Raw genomic sequence first — 16,979 nt, 5'->3', positions numbered from 1 at the left:
ACAGTGATGCTTCCCAAAAGGCAGGAGCAGGACACCCCTTCTCAGCCCCAGCCATGCCTCCACCTCCAGCTCACAAGGCTGTGAGCCCAAATAAAGTAATAGGACTGAGGTGGGATACAGGAACACACTCATCCCATGTGAACCAGCTGGTGATTGCAGGCAGTTCACAGAAAGGGAGACCCCACAACAGGATTGCATCAAGCTGGTAGGAAGTGCTAACATCCAGGAACCTCTGACAGAGGGAGCTGAAAGCAGCCAGGCCCTATGAGGAGGAAGGAAGAGTTACAGCAGCCACCTACACAACCCAAGTAGGCTCACAACCAAGGTAGCAAGAATTATGGAGACACCTGGGCTTATTGGGATCTGGGGATGCCTGCACAGCACAGGAGGAGAGCAAAGGAATCACAAAATAGGCAGCCAGTGCTGGAGCTGCCAGCAGCGGTCCAAAGGAAGAACACACTGAGCTGGGCCAAAAGGAGCCCAGCAGCAACGTTTTCATCATTGCAGCATCAGTGGCATTGCACTGTGCGTGGAGGGGCTCTCCTGTAGGGACTGGGCACATTTGGGAACGCTTCCATTGTTTGTAACCCCAAGAAGCCCCATCAGCAGCAAGACTCCACACCTCCCCAAGCAAGGGCCAGCCTCATCTGCCTCCCATGAACAAGAAGAGGGGATAGCACAAAGCACCCCATGCCATCACCCCACGCACATCCACACTAAAGCTGGCCCCTCAGCCTGATTGCCAGCAAAGTGCTGCCAAAGCTCTCGTGAGGGGGGGGGGTCCATAACCCCAGCACCCCGTCCCCTCCCAGCGCTTCTCCCTCCCCCTAAGCTCACTCTCGGGCCCATCCTCCAGAACAATCTCGCTGCAGGCAGCTTTTGTAAGCCTCCAGCCCCAAAAGAAAAATGATGGGTTTGAACTCTTAACCCCGCCCCAGAAAAGGCTGGAATTAAAAGGGGTTTATGACTAAGTATGCAGATGGGAATACTGTAATAACAACAGGCGAAATGTTTGCCCAGCAGTTCTGGGCTCGTTCGGGAGGAAGGGAGAGCAGGGACGGGCGGCTTCTGGCCGGAGGATGACGCCACAGAGAAAGAATTCAGCGCCTCAGAGGGAAGGGAGGCTGCTGATAAATGTTGGGGAGAGGCAGGGAGGGGGCCAGGACCCAAAGGCTCAGCTCCGGGGGTTCTGGCAGCAGCAGCTGGCTGGCTCGGGAAGACACAGACATGGAGGAGGCAAGCAGGGGCTGGGAGAGACAGAAAGAGACCTCAGCTCCAGGCTGACTTGGCTGCATCCACAAAGAAAGGGCCAGCCGAGGAGCACACATCCTGGGGGATGCTGCTGTGCTTGATGGGAATAGGGACAACAGGAGGCAGGTGGCACAGCTCCCCCAAACCCTGAATCCCTTCTGATTATGGGGGAACTGCACGCACGGACTCCTGCAAGTACAAAGAAGTGGCTTCAAGAGCCCCCGGACACCTGCTCTGTTGAAAAGGTGCTGAAGTCACTGAGTGTTTTTGGAGGATATCCTACCTCTCAAACAGGCTGTGAAGAAAAGCCTCACAAATGGGGAGCCCAGGCTAGACGAAACAAACTTCAGCCACCAGACCATGCTCTTAGCTTAATGCTTCTGCACAAGGGGAGATGCTGCTCCTCAACTGCCCGTGTGTGCACTAGCCTGCTCTCACCCAGCACATGGCCAGGCTTCAGACCCAAACTGGGCTTTTCCAGGCCACCAAGAACCCCCCTGGCAAGTCCACCCAGGCTGCATGGGCAGCACACAGCTGAACACGGAGGCTTAGTAGTGCAGCGTCTGTTTGCAATGCTCTGAGCCCCAGGGAGATGCTCTTCAGCCCAAAGGAGACAGAGGCAAGCACATGTCAAGCAGACCACAAACTCCTTGCTACGGAGAAAGCTGACAGTTATTCACCCAGTGAGTCCTCCTACACTCTCAGCTGGCAGCAGGCAAGGCTCCATTTTCTGCTGGCACCAGCCACGAGAGCCACCAGCCCTTTCTCCTGGGAGAAAGATGGGACCTTGCCTACACCCAAGGTGCTGGGCACAGCCCAGCCTGATGCAAGAGCACTTGTTGCCAAACCAAGCATCGCACTGGTCTATGAAATCTGGAGGGAACACTCCCTAGCTGCTTCCCTGCAGGGGTGAGGACAAAGTCTGCAGAAAAATCATAGCACAATTGCAAGCTGGGAACTCCAGGAGACTCCAGTTTGCAACACAGGGTATTTCCAAGCATCTCACACCCACCTTTACTCAATAAGAACTTCAGGGCTTGCAGCATCAGCACACAGAGCTTTGACACTGCTCTTGTCACCTCCTGTTCACACACTGAGTTAACCAGAGACTGGGGAGTGCTGGAGGAGCCTTTAGATCTTTCCCACTGCTACAGTCCCCCTTCAAGTGCTACCTGTTGCACTTAGGAACAGAAATAGAGCAGTCCCACAGCAATGAGGGAAAGGCTAGAGGACAACCTGGAACCACCTACAGCACCCAGCACTGCTGCTATCAACACAGCACAGAGATAAGAGATAGAGAAGAGATAAAGCCTCCAAGTTTGTTCCTCAAAGCGCCCACAGAGATCTTTATTCTGTCTCATATACAGGGCAAACGCCCCTGAGGACATGTATGTGCTGCTGCCATTTGTGGGGTCAGGAGAGTTGGGCACTGTAAAAAAGGAGAATGCTTTGCAAAGGGCTTTTTCAGCAGGACAGCAGAGACCTATGCTTTGGTCCCTTTTAGCAGCACCTGCCTGCAGTTGGTACACGCAGCACGCAAATGCACAGCTCCCTTCACGGCCACTGCTCTGTGATGGCAACAACAGCAAGAGCTGACATGCTGGGAAGCGCTCGGATCGGGTAATGGAGGGTGTAGGAGACTCACAAGAAGAGCCCTGTGAGTCAGAGCAGCTGGCTGGGGGCCAGGCAAGCTCTGCAAGACCAGGGAACAAAACAGGGCAATGCCTGCACATCCCCAGCCCCTTCCTGCTGCCTCTGAGGTGACCCCAGAGCAGGCCGGGCAGACAGCAGCACACTCACAGTGCTGGGAGGAGGCATGCAGGACCCCTCCCTGCCTAGCTCATGGCAGGGCCTCCAACAGCCAGGTATGGAGTCTGTCTGCATTCGTGTCTCCCTGCCAACAGGGTGAGCCCAGAGCAAGCCAAGCCCCAAATCTGCCTCGTACCTTGCTCCTGGGAGTGTGACAGAGGCTGCAGCCTCTGGTCTGTGCCCGAAGAACAGTGGAATACACAGCATCAGGACATTTCCAGAAACCATCACGTGTGCAAAAAAAAAAAAAAATAATAATTACAAAATAAAGTCACTGTGTAGCCCTTGGCAAATGGCAGTGGGAACTGTCATCTCAGCAATGGAACCTCAAGTGTTTGTGATTTGGTCCTCTACCTGTCTGTATCTGGGCATACGTGTGCATGTGTGCTGGGGACAGGCTCCATATCTTCAGCAGAGGACATCAGCCCTCTGCCCAAAACCCATTAGGAGAGCAGGCAGGCTCATGCCATCCAGACAAAAGCAAAGCACAAGATGACTGAAGCAGCCTCTGAAGAGCCACAGCACCTCACACGGAGCAGCTCCCAGCAAAGGATGATTATGTCTTCCCACAGAAACCTCACCTGCCTGCAGGCTTGTGAGATCCATACCTCCCAACCCTGCCAAACTTGGTGCCACAGCCAGTCCAGCTGCTGTGAAAGCACCCACAAAAACCCCACCGTGAGGCGCTGCCACCCTTTCCTCAGCTGCAACTTCCAGACATTCCTGCCAAGTTCTTATTTTTCATGTGAAGAAAGATGAAAGAAGGCGATTGGTAGGAAAGACACCTGAGAGAGGGATCAACGGGATTCATCTGAAGCATCTGACAGTTGGATGAGGTAGGTAAGTGCTATCCTGCAGCATCCTCCAACAGCAGGCAGAAATGAGCAAGTTTGAAGGACATGCTTTAGTCGGCACGAGTGATGGGGTGATGGTTGGACTAGATGATCCTAGTGGTCTTTTCCAACCTTAATGACTACGATTCTAAGTTTGTAGTGAGAAGCACAAACCAACAGCTGGCCCACCAGAGATGACAAAGCCGAGAAGCGAGCTGTGCCCCTTTCCCAAGGACAGCCTCATCTGCAGAGCGACCTCCATTCTTGCCTTCAAGGCACTCTTATCTCAAATCCATAGCGGCCCTTAGCCCCTTCCTTCCCCTGCCTGCAACCAGAGGCACACCCAGAGCTAACAGCCGAGGCTAACTTTATCCGGTCCTTCTTCCCCACCTCTATTGTCACTAAAAATTCATCCAGCTTCTGCCAAAAAAATACCGCTGCTCTCCAATAGAAAAAGAGCTCTGCTCTTTAAATCTCCCTCCTTAAATAAAGATGAGCCCGCACCCACCCAGGACCTCTCCTCCTCCCCACCAAGGACTTTCACAGAGCTTGGTCCCGTCAGCCTGTCTGTGGCATTTGATTCCTGTCTGTCACTAAGTGATGAGGACAAAGGGTGAGGAGTCAGGAAAAGGTCTGAGCCACTTTGTTCATCGTCTGGATACGAACTTTGGATGAACTCCGTGGGGAAAGAGAAAAGCTGCATGGAGTGGGACGCACCATGCAGAGCTCTCTCTCTCTCCATCAAAAAAAAAAAAAAAAAGAAAAAAAAAAAAGCCTTGAACAAGGGAAAGGGGTGGGAGGGGAAGGGAGAGGAGTGCGGAGCGTTCCCCATCCCCATGGCGGCAGGCAGTCCTGAGAGCTCCCTGCTCCGAGGAGACAGAAGGATATTCAAGCCGCCTTCCCAGGAGGCATGTTCAATAAAGCAGGATGCCAACGCAGCCTTTTCTCAAACAAATCTGTTAGCGGTGGGCCAGGGGCCAGCCACAAGGACTCGCTTTTTAAAGCGACCCAATGGGAATTTCCTAATAAATTTTTTTGTTTTAAAAAAAGTCCCACCGTGGCACAGTTAAAAGGAAGCTTGCTGGCAGCACTGAGAGCTATCTTACATGCAGACCTCTCTGGAAACGTAGATGAAGGGCTTTGGGATGCATAGAGGGCCAGGAGGCCAAAAGCATGCAAGTGTTCTTCCCCCACCCCCCAGTACAAGCCAGGGGAACTGAGTGCTCACAGTGTGGTTATTGAGACAAAAGGCTGGGGGACCAGAGGCCTGTAACTGCTACTCCTGCTGCCACAAACCCTCACTGATCTCAGGGACCAATTGTGGAAGTCACCATGAGGCGCACACAGCTCCTTTGCTTTACGCTGCTCCTCCAATCGAAGGCAAACCAGTTTGTAACTGGAGAGCCCTGTGGCAGTCATGCCAGCGTGACTTAAATCAGTCCCTCCTGGGCTGGGAACGATGGCAGCAAAACCACAACCAATTTTCTTTTCAGCAGCTCTGATGCCTTGGCCATGGAGGGGAGACATCTCCCCCAGCAGCACCAGGGGCAGCACTGGGAACAACACGGACACAGCACGGGGATCAAGAAGCCCTGTGCCACACCACAGAGGACAGTTATTGCAACTGCACGTGCAGCCCTGCCGTGCTCACAAGAGATCTGCTGAGCACCAGGTGCTGTAGGTTACCATGCATCCCTTTTCTCTCTACTCCCTATCAGGGGTCAAATAACCCTGTATCAGCCAGCTCTACATGGTACACAACCAAAGCAGCCCAAAGCAGCAACGCCACAGAAGGCAAGGGAGTATTTTCCCCTAACTAAGGGCACAGCATGCCCAGCACCGCAATGCCCAGCACATCCAGTGCAAGACATGGAGAGCTGCAGTGCTGACCAAGGAAGCTGACTCAAGTTCCAGCCTGGCCTGCCTGCTCAGTGCCAGGGAGGATAGGGAAAGCAGAGCTGGGACTCGTGGAGGCAGAAAGGATCAAGGCTCGAGTTCATCTATGCAAAGCTACATGCAGCTCCAGCCCTCCCACAGATCCGCCCACTGCATGCAAAGACCAGAGAGAAAATAGAAGAATTGGAAACAAGCTCATTTCTGCAAAGGAACCAGGCGAAGAGACAACTTATTCGCAGAAGCTGGGAACATGGGGTCCTCCCTCTGCTGCCAGCCTCCTCCACATCCCCCAGGAGCACATGCTAGGAGGGAACACAGAGAGGCGCTGCCTGGGACCTCCGTCAGAAGAACTCTGCTCCGAGCACTGCCAGTCCCCAGGGGCTGCCTCTAAATTACACAGCAGAATATGCCAGGATGAGCTGGCTCCACGGAGAAAACGTGGTGTGGTTTGAAGGAGCCTGCTCCACTGCTCGCTGCAAAAAGGCCCAGAAGACCCATCAGCAAGAGCCCCTTCCCAGCAGCACAGACAGGGCTTGAGCTACTCCAGCCCTGGGCCAAAGGGACCCTTGGAAGGGGCCCAAGAAAAGCCGCCTGACAGCACATCACTATGGCCTCCCGGAGTGCTGACTAGGAGCTGGCGGGTGGGCAGAACACCTAACAGGAACCCATGGGCAGCAGGGAGAATATCACACACACCTCAGGGCCTCACTGCCTCAGCCCAGGTCTGCAGCCCTGATGGGAGAAGCAAATACAATCAAAGGGAAAGCAGAAGGGACCAGGACAAGGGGACTCAGAGCGATGGGGACCTGCCACACACACCAGCAAGGCTCAGGACCTGAGCAAGCAGTTTCCATTTTAATCAGCAGACAGCCTCCTGATTAAACAGGAGCTCAAAAATTATTCTAATGGAGTTCCTTTCAAACACAAACCGCAGGGACCTCTCCTAATTGTGCAGTTCCTTTCTCAATCACAGCCTACATATAATAAGGCAGGTCTGTCCTCCGCCCTTGCCTACAGCCACATGCCTTGATATTCAGGCTCCAGCGAGCTCCACACAGCATTCTGTGGCCAAACCACACCAATGAGCAGGAGGGATCTTCCAGCAGCTGTGATGTCCATGCTCATTACAGGAGAGCTGGACTAAAAGACCTCAAAGGGTCCCTTCCAACTCAAGCAGTTCTAGGATTCAATTCACTCGAGCTCTGTACCTCCATCTCCCCTCCTTAACTAAGGCTCCAAGACATGCCTTCTACAAGCACCAGATCCCAAAACCAAGCAGTTCTAATTGGGGCCATCAAGACATGAAGCACCACATGCTACAGCACTTGCTGTCTGCATGCAGCCTGCTTGCTATTTGCCCATGGAGCACCTCAACATTGCCAGGGACTGTTTCCAAACCCTAATCAAACACTGCAGAAAAGGGAAAAGAAAGCCTGTCCTGCCATCAGCATGGACTTCGCCACCTTTCTACTGCACAGTAACAGCCTCAGATTCATTTAAAGATCAGGGACTTCCTCTACCTCCATCCTTCTCTGTATTTTATCTCGTTTCACATTATATGTGGCTTTTTGAGGTAAACAATCTCCTTTTGCCCCAGGACGGTCTTCCTAAACCTCCATCACACTAGCACACATCTCACCCCTGTCCTCCTTTTGTCACTCCAGGCATCACTCTGCTCCCTTCCAGCGGCACATCTCACCCCTATCCAAATGCAAGTACAAGTCTTCCACAACAGGAAAAAATAGACAAAACACCTGTAAACCCAGACTTGGTTACCCAACTGATCCATCACCACAACAAAAAGAAAGAAACCAAGCAGGCTCAGAGCTCTGTAGCCTGGGCCAACAATGATCCACCCAGCATCCAACCCAGCAGGGCCCAGATGGCAGCACGGGCACCATCATGCTCCATAATGCGGTTTCCCCTCCTTCTGCTGGGTGGAAGACAGTGCCTAACAGCTGCTCCCACCGCTGCCTGCTGCCAATAATGAACAGCAGAGACAAAAGATCACTTTTGCCCCGTGACCTTCTCTGCCATATTCCCCCAACCCCTCCAAAGCTTAAGCGGCCCAGGTGCGCAAATGTTACCGAATGCCCTCGCCAGAAGGAAAGTAAATTCCAGCCAAGCAGGGAAATGCCAGCCACAGTCAGACCTCGAGAAGTGCAAATAGCAGCCAGGGACCTTCGGGAGAGAAGCAGCCCCAGCCCAGGCGCTCCTCCCGATAATCCTTCCAGGGACACTTCCACCAGCAGCGCCCAGACCAGAAGAACCATGTTTAACTATTTCAGGGAGAGCAAAATATACATATATTGAAATGTGTTACTGTGCTACATGACCTTGTGGTCAGTGGGGAATAGGACTGTGGTGGGGCTTTGCAGAAGCCAGCACTGCTTGCTCCAGGCAGCAAGCCTACGGATAAAAGGAGATGCTTTGCCTCTCTGGGTGCACGCAGAAGGCTCTGTGCCTCCGAACGGAGCACCTGTATCGGTGCTATAAAGTTAAAGAGCAGCCTCTTCGGGAAATTCTGTGTGAGGTACAAAAGGAAAAGCAGGCTGCTAAGAGCTTGTTGAGCAAAGCGCTTCACGCTGCTTCATTGCACACTGCTGAAAGCGTAAATCAGGGAATCGCTCCTCGGATTTTTCTCCATTAACAAAGTATATTGCAAGTCCCCATCGCCAATACTGATCGGTACATCACATCTGCTGACCAGCTCCAACAGCCAGGATTTTCTAGGTGATAATACATCTCCCCAAAACACCACCCCTGCCACCTGCTCCCTGCACTGGGCACAGGGACATGCAGGCCCCTCAGTCCTTAGCAGGCAGCCTGGTCACACGGGAGCAAGTGCCCTGCTAAGAAGAAAGCATCAACTTACCAGGATAGGTTGCAACCCGAGCTACCAGCTCAGAATCAATGACTCTAACAACTTCCAACTCATTTTCCTTAACCCGTGGGCTGAGTCTTTTGTACAGAGATCTGCAATACACCCCATACTAATCACAAGTTAAAAAAAAAAAAAAAAAAAAAAAAAGCAACGCTCAGGACTGAGTCAATACATTTGCAACCTTTCTAAGGATAGAGCCTGCTCAAGTTAAAAGCTGGAGACCAATCCACCCAGAGGTGCAACCAGCAGGCGCCAGGTATTGTATCATTCCTAACATTTCACCTGAAAATCACAGTGCGTGAGAAAAGAAGGAGCTGTGTAAACAAGCAGACGCACACCCACAAGCAGCTTGGGTTTTGAAACATTAATGCCGAAACGAGAAAGGCACGTTTCGGAGTGTTGTAGGCAGATTCACTTTCATTTTGGCTTCAGCCCCGTGCATATCGAGTGTCAAAGGAGAGAGTCTTGCTGAATTAGAAAGAAAGAAACCTGCACTGCGGAAACGTGCGCAGGATTGGGACCGCCGAAGTTAGGAAAGGAGCAGCAAGGAACAATGCACACTTAGCAACTGGAACGGTATTTCTGCCGCTTAACCTGCCACTGTTAATTTTGCTAATCGACATCACTCTGGAATTTGAAAATGTTATCCAACCAGGAGAGAAACTTGATTTTCCTCTTCTGGTAACAAGGAGAGGCAGGCCAGCCAGGCTAGGCCAAATGTGTAGTTACAAAACGCCATGCAGAGAGGGAGAGAGAGAAGCAAGGAACGGAGTTTCTCAGCCTGGACTCAGAGGAGAAACAAGTCCAGCCGTCCGCAACAAAGTCAGGCTGGGTCCGCTTGCAGCTCTGTTTGCTTTACCGTCAAGACGGAAGTAAAATGGCAAAGTTATTTCAGCTTGTTGCGACTCCTGGCAGCACTGGCTGATCTGAGGGGTTTCAGTTGATCTGTATATTTTTAAGAGGGTGGGAAACAATCCTTCAGGCTCAGGGCAAGGCAAAAAGCTATTTCGGGTAAGGCTTCTATAAATAAAAGGCCGTGCAAACTGAACACGCTGGACAGGGCGAGGACAGTGACAACGCACGGCTCTCTGGGTGTCGGAGGGGATCGCTGTGATCTGCTTCATCAGCTCCCCAAAATGCTCCTCAGTGTGCATGGACCGGGGACAGGCAAGGCCATACCCCAGCACAGCGCTGCCAGCTCTAGGGGAAGCAGCTGGTAAAGCACAATCTGTATGCAGAGGTTTTCCCAGCCAAGCCATCGCCTGGATTCCTCCCTCCATTCCCCAGCTCTGCACACCAGAAAGCTATTAAGGGCTGGGGAAGGGAGATTAGCAACCACCAACAGAAGGCGAGCAGAGAAGAGGTGACTCTACAGGGAGGAGAGTTAAAAACACAGCTGAGACAACAGAAGCACCTTCAGCTGCAAGATCCCCTCCTAAAGCCCATTTTGGGGTGTCCCTATTAGAGTCAGCTAAGCCCTCTGAGAGACCAGAAAGCTGAAGATGGCGTTCAGGGTCAAACTGCTATGTTTTACAACAGGCAGCAGATGTGCAGGCTTATCCCTGGACCAGAGAATGGCCCCCAGTCCTGCAGCAGGGCACAAGGGGCTCTCCCCACCCAGCACACCCCCTTCCACAGCTTACATATGGCTGCACGACTGCAGTCTCACAGGATCACATTGTTCTGACTTTAAGAAAAAAAAAAAAAAACAAAACACACAAGGGCAGGGCTTGTGAGCAAGGCCAAGAGATATAATTCTTCAGCGCCTCCCATCCCAATTCCAGCCCAAGCAATGCCCCAGCAGCTCCCCAGCCCGAGCACTGCAGCACGTGAAGGCCTTGCTGGTGGCCTGATAGCTCCACGCATAATAATGTATGCAGCCCACAGCCTCCCCAGGCCACGGCTTTCTGTAATTTATATCCATAGTGCCCATCACCTTGTGTTATTTAAGCCAATTGCTGGGGGAAGCAGTGCCCTGGAGACAGTCTGTATGCAGAAGCTGACTGCCCAGCCTTTCAAACCACTGAGTTGGGTGGTTGGGCAGAGGTTGTTATATTGGCACCTAATGCAACCTGGCAGCATTTAGGCATCACGTGCTACTCCAGACTGGCAGTCAGGAGGCCTGATAACATTCCCAAACAGCTCTGCCACCCTCCTGAACACTTGCCAGGGATACCAAACCCGGACAGTTTCTGCGTGGATGTTCAGGGGAAACCAAGGTGCACAGGTTGAGGTGGGGAAGGGCCCAGGTTTATTAGATTATGGACTGTCCCCATGCAAACAGGGATGTATTGATCCAGCCTGCAAACACCTGGCTGGGAATAAAAGCAGCCCCTGAGTATACAGAAGCTGCTATAGATTATTAACCAGATCCACTGCTGTAAATCACATTACCTCCTTCAAAAGGCCGAATCAGGACCGACTTCCCTTGTGTTAGGTGCTGTACAGGCAGGAAAGCATATATCCTAGCTGTGCAAGGGAGTGTTCCTTCTGGCATCCAGAAGCAAAATATTCAAACGGGATTGGGGAGCCCTGTAGGAACACGCTGCTTCCCCCACACGAACCCCAAAACCAAGCATAGAATAAATTCACTGCCAAAGGAAACTGCCCTAGGAATACAAGGGAGCAAGAAAAAAAAAAAAAAAAAAAGGAAATCAAAGAGCTAGATATATCTCATTCATCTGCACACAAACTTACCCCCTGCTCCTGCCTGGAGAGCTTTATTTTGCACCAGCTGCATGCATTGCAAACAGCCCCTTCGCTGCACAGAGCCAACAGCACAGGCTCCCTGCATCCCAAAGTACCCTAAGTCCAAACACAGGAAGAGAAAGAGACAGGAAAATGCTTAATACAGCTTCTCAAAAGATCACAAAATCCTCTGCAGAGCTTCAACAACAGAGAGCACAGCAGCTCCTGGATTAAAGAAAGAGCTGGGAAATGAGGTGCTACACCAGCGACAAAGGAGGAATCCCTTATTTCTCTGTTCTCCCTGCCAAAATCTCCAGCTCTGATTCAGCAGAAGCACGAATAGCAGCATAGCCTAGTGCATCTCACTGCAAACAAAACCATTTACATTTAAAACACCGCCCTGCTCCCCTAAAGAATTGCTGCATGCAGTAATTTCCTTGTGACAAGGGGGAAAAAAAAAAAAAAAGTGGAAAAAAACCCATGATGAAATTGTATCAGAGTTTCTCTGCATTTTGTTTACAGCTGCTGCCCTCAAAGCCAGGGCCAGCACACAGAGCACGAGCCTGCTAACAGGAATAAATCCAACATTTGAGACCGTTTAGAAAAGCTCTGCTTGCAGACAGTCAGCGCTCAAAGGGGGAAATCCCTTTGCAGCTCTCAAATAAGGAAACTAGAGCTGTTTTCCCTGGAGAAATTTAGGCCTGAAAGATCTTCCGAGTTTCTCGTTTTGAGCTACACAGCCCAATAACAGACCCTCCTTTCCCAGAGTGGACTTAACCACAGCATCTTGCTGCCAAGAGCACTCACAGGGGGGTGGGCAGAAACCCATGGGATGGTGAAAACCCCTAACATGTCATTAAGAGGACACCACCATTAGTTGTTAAATGAGGTTTATGTGGGTGTTTTTCCAGCATTTGCCCCTAAACCAGGGACAGGAAGATGTGTGGCGTAGGGGGTTCAGCCCCTTGCCTGCAAGCAGCTGGGGTGGGGGGCTCAGCAGCCAACCCCACAGGCCTGCAACCACAGGGAAGTTGATTTGACACCAGGCACCCCAAATAAAACCTAATCTCAGAACAAAGACCTCACGTTTGGGGAATTCTCTCCCCAAAGAGCACGGAGCAATAAGGCCCAGCCATGGCCTTGCTGCACTGCCTGAGGGGAGGGGGCGAGGAGCCTGCTGGCAGCCCCCGCTTCCACCTCCTGCCCTGGTGAATTGCAGGAGGCCAATTTTGATTAAACTAATTAAGCCTGCTCCGTTCAAAGAGCTCCAGCCACATGCTACCAGGGGAGAGGGAGAAAATACGAAATTAAAAGGAAGAATGAACAATCTCACTGCAAGCACGCTGCTGCAATGCTACCCGTCCTCCACAGGCCCTGACGGACAACATCTTGTTCAAGGAGGAAAGCTCAGAGAAAGCACTCACTGCTTCACAGATCCCACCCCACAGACCATTCCCCACAGATGCAGCCTGCTGCTGCCCTGCGAGTCACTGGGTTGTACTGGAGCCTTCCCATTAAGGAGACTGGTTCCATCCCCACAGCGACCCCAGAGTGCGCTTACTCCCCCTGCAGACACACAGCCTGACCCCCTCAAGCCAACATCTCCCAGACACCATTTCCCTCCCATACCATCATCCCTATCTTTCAGCCCTTTCAGATCATCCCTATCTTTCAGCCCTTGCACATCCCCTTCCCTTCAAGGCAGTGGATTTCTGGAAGCAATTTACCCAGAGCTGCACAGAGATTTCCCCGCACACACAGGCCTTACTCTCAGCAGGGCAGAAGGGAAAGGGACAAAACATTCTGCTCTTCCTCCATAGGGACCCTCAGACCCCAGGGATGACCAGCCCCATGCAAGGCACGCTGCCTCTCATCCTGTGCCTCCGCTGTAGGGGTTTCAGGGGCAGGAAGAGAAAGAAACCCCATAACGTAATTGCTAGATTAAAGAGAAACGGCAGGCAAGGATAATAAGAGAGGTGTCAGAAGTGAAATACAGTAACAGACATTAAAAAAAAAAAAAAAAAAAAAAAAAGACTACAGTTCTGTGATGGGGGTGTTAATTGAACACAGAGCTGGAGAGAACAAAGGGGTGTTAAAGAAGAAAAAGAAGGGGAAAAAAAAAATCCTGCCTCCTCCGAAGATCTGATTTGAGTTAAGTTTGGTGAAGATAATGCACGGGGAAAGGTAGCTGAGAGGCACCTTATATAGCTATTATGTTCTAAAATTAAAGAAACAAACCCATTATTCGACAACAATTGCACGGCTAATCAGTGCTGTCTATAAATATTCCACTTAGTAAATTCCATCCATTGGCTGTATGCACGCTTTTCTACTCAACTCTAATCCCTGCGCTGCAGAAGGGCTGCGAAAAGCCAAGCGGGGGCTCTGAGGGAGGAAGTCAGGGCCTTGACAGAAGTACCGTGCACCCTACGCCCTCACCTCCCCCAAAAGAGCAGAGAAAGTGCAACGATAGAAAAAGCTCTTAAGGAGGAGGAATGAGATTAAGCAGCCCTACATCCTGCGCTCGCCTCTGCCGGTCCCCAGCAGTGCGATGGGCGCTGGAGGCTCGCAGCCGAGAGACGCTGCTGCATTTTGACAGCAGATATTTTCCAGTTTGCCATCCAAGGACCCCATGTCTGCACGCCTTGCCTGCTTCTTCTGCTTAGCTATTCTGCTCATGCAGAGAACAGCTTAAAGAAAAGGGGGAAAAAAAAAAAAAAAAAAAAAAAAAAAAAAAAACCAACACAAGGGAGGGGGGAGAGAGGACAGAGAGTCAGAGCCCCTATCCCTCCCTGCCTTCAAACTTTCTATAAATCCACAACGCAATTTCCGATTTCAACCCTATCGATGGAGGAATCGATTGTATTCTGGACAACAATGCCTCCCGTTTCCATAATTATTATTCCAAAAAGCCAGCCAGCCATTTGAAGGCAGTCCTGCCCCTCCAGCTCATAACAAAGCAGCCAACTGCAAGTGAACGCACACCAAATGAGCGCCGGCAACTCGCGCCGAGATCCAAGCGGCGATTCTTCCCCTGCGTGCTTCCACCCAGACCGATGCTTCCAACTTTTACTACTTCTAAACAAACATCACTCAAAGGAGAGAGCCTGCAGATAAAATGCAACCAATGGGTTCCAACTGCTGAGCTTTAGAAAAGAAATTAGAAAATGATTGTAAGTGCTTTAATATAATTGAAGGGGATGAGTGCGAAAAGGAACTCTCCGGCCAGTAAAGACAACCTCTTTTTCTGCAAACTTTATAGACACTTTGGGTTTGCTCAGGCAACGTTAGCGCTATGAAATATTATCCATAATGCTGCGAGAGACGGTGGTAAAGTCTCCGTAAGGCTCTGGAGTCACTTAAATCAGGCAGCGGGCAACTGAGCAAACGCTACCGCACATCACAGCGCCGGGGGAAGCTGCACGCAGGCACTGCCAAAAACCCCTCAGTGCCCACCGACAGCAGCTCCAGCAGCAGCTCCAGCAACGCAGAAAGGGAACCCAAAGGGGAAGAGTGGAGGGAGAGGTCGGCTCAGCTTACACAGCACTGCTTGCCTGCACAGACCCCTGCAACCAAGGGGAGAACGCAGGGCCCTCGGCCCCTGGAAAAGCAGGCGAGCCTCCTGCCACTGCCGGGCCCACCAAGCAATAATGAAAGAAAAATACCATCTGGTCATTTGCTTGTTGACAAAGTGTGACTTTTGGGGATGCAGATGGGGGAAAGGGGAGGAGGTTTCTTTAATTTGCAAAGCAAAATTCACCATATCCAAGGGGAGATAAACTACGCTCCAAGAGCCACCTCCATTCATCCTCCTCAGAGCCTGCCGTACAGCAGCAGTGCATCCACGTAGCCCACGCTCAACAGCAGCAAACACAATTTTAGAAGTGTAAGACAGCCCCAACCCGCACCTGGACATCACTCATCCCCAACAGCACAGCTCTGCTCACCACCTCTCCGGGTTTCACTCTGCTTAAAGGGAAGGAACGCACACAGTCCCCGTGCCCATCCCCACCCCATAACTTTGAGTGCCCTGGCACCAGAGCCGGTCGCCCTGCCAAACAGTGCCACATGCAGCACCACACACACGTCAGCAAACATTTTCTTTGCTTAAAGCAAAATAAAAGAAGGAGAGGAACCCAACGGCTCCTTTTTCCGGAGGGTGGGCACGCAGCAAAAATCCTAAAAAAACAGTCATAAAATGTATTCACACACAGTTTCCACCACTTTACACACGCCATCAACTCTGCAGAGGTTCCCCTACAGAACCCATCGCGTGCTTTTGTGCAAACTACATAACGAAGGGCTGCTCGGTGAGGGCTTGGAGCTGAATGCCATCGGAGGTGCTTTGTCTGTGCTACAAGCTGCACAAACAACGTTTAACAATAGGCCCCTTTAGTCATTTCATATATATTGCAAGAGTCAAGTAATTGTATTTTCAATCAGCTGCTCACGCTAGGAGGTTTCATATATATTTAAGAAAAAAAGAAAGTAAGACCCAGACTCAGGTTTCCAAAAGCTGTTCCCCTTTTATGTGTAACTATCAATGTATATCAACCGGGCGTGCAATCATATTTATTGTCACTTTCATTCATGTCATGCCCTTGCTTATATGGTTTAGATATGAATTATTGACTGTTACAGTCCTCGTTGTAAAAGGGGAGGGGGGTGGGAGCCGAATACTTTGCCGTGTGCTGAAAGCAGGCAGCTGAGAGCCCGCTGAGCACCTCCGGTTGGCCCTGAAAGGCATTAGCACAAGTCAGCTCTCCACACTGCGTTCCTGCTATTCCCTATTTCCACCCCCCACCCCTTCTCTCAACCAAAAAGAAAAGAAAAGAAAAGAAATAAATTAATAAAAAAAAAAAAAAAAAAAAAAGGGATTCTGGCAAATAAATAAATAAGTGGTGCATGTTGCTAAATGTCCTTCCCTGAGCATCTGTTGTTTAAGATCACCCTTGATTGATGACTGCTATTTTTTAATTGTTGCTTTTAAAATTTAAATGCCCCCCTGGGATGTGTTATAAGTGTGTTAGTACATGGTAGGAGGTCTGGAAAGTGGGAAACGGCAGAGCCAAGGCTCTCATGTCATTAGCTTCTTTAGAAGCCTGAGAACACCCCATGTCATAAAACAACAGTACCCTAAAGTAACTAACAATCTAATATATTGCTTTCACTGAAGGCAGCTGACAACTTGCTCTAACATGAGCTGGGATGGATGATTGGCAGACACGAGCATTTTAACCCTTTCTTAAAAATTATTAAAACAAAAGTAAGAAACCTTTAGGTCTACCTTAGCATGAATAGCAGTAAAACTGCACTGTTTTACCCCCGCACAACAACACTCTGCAGTCAATTATTTTTTTAAAGCAGTGCCATGCTTTAAGGGAAAAAAAAAAAAAAAAAAACAAACACAACAAAACAGCAAAGCAAGAGAGAAACTGCACCGTTTTCCATTTTTCCCTCCTCTCCCCCCAAAAAACAATGAATAAGAAGAGGCTCCACAATAGGAACTAAACCACACTATTCTCCCCGGCAGACACAAACCACATCACTCGAGTCCAGCGCCAGAAGCACTGCATACCAGGGAGTTGTTTCTCCCCACTTAAACACTCCCACACACG

At 50.7% G+C, this 16,979-nt stretch overlaps 1 protein-coding gene across 2 annotated transcripts in view; it reads right to left on the bottom strand.

The window, feature by feature from the left end:
* PBX1 (PBX homeobox 1) overlaps positions 1-16,979 on the bottom strand; it is a 107,408-nt gene that overhangs the window by 87,795 nt on the left and 2,634 nt on the right. The gene's annotated exons all lie outside the window — the stretch shown is intronic.

Source organism: Centrocercus urophasianus, unplaced genomic scaffold (genome assembly GCF_019232065.1).
Source record: "Centrocercus urophasianus isolate 14NV4802_14NV808 unplaced genomic scaffold, USGS_Curo_1.0 seq_18, whole genome shotgun sequence".
Taxonomy (NCBI): domain Eukaryota; kingdom Metazoa; phylum Chordata; class Aves; order Galliformes; family Phasianidae; genus Centrocercus; species Centrocercus urophasianus.
This window is presented reverse-complemented; position numbering and strand designations above follow the sequence as displayed.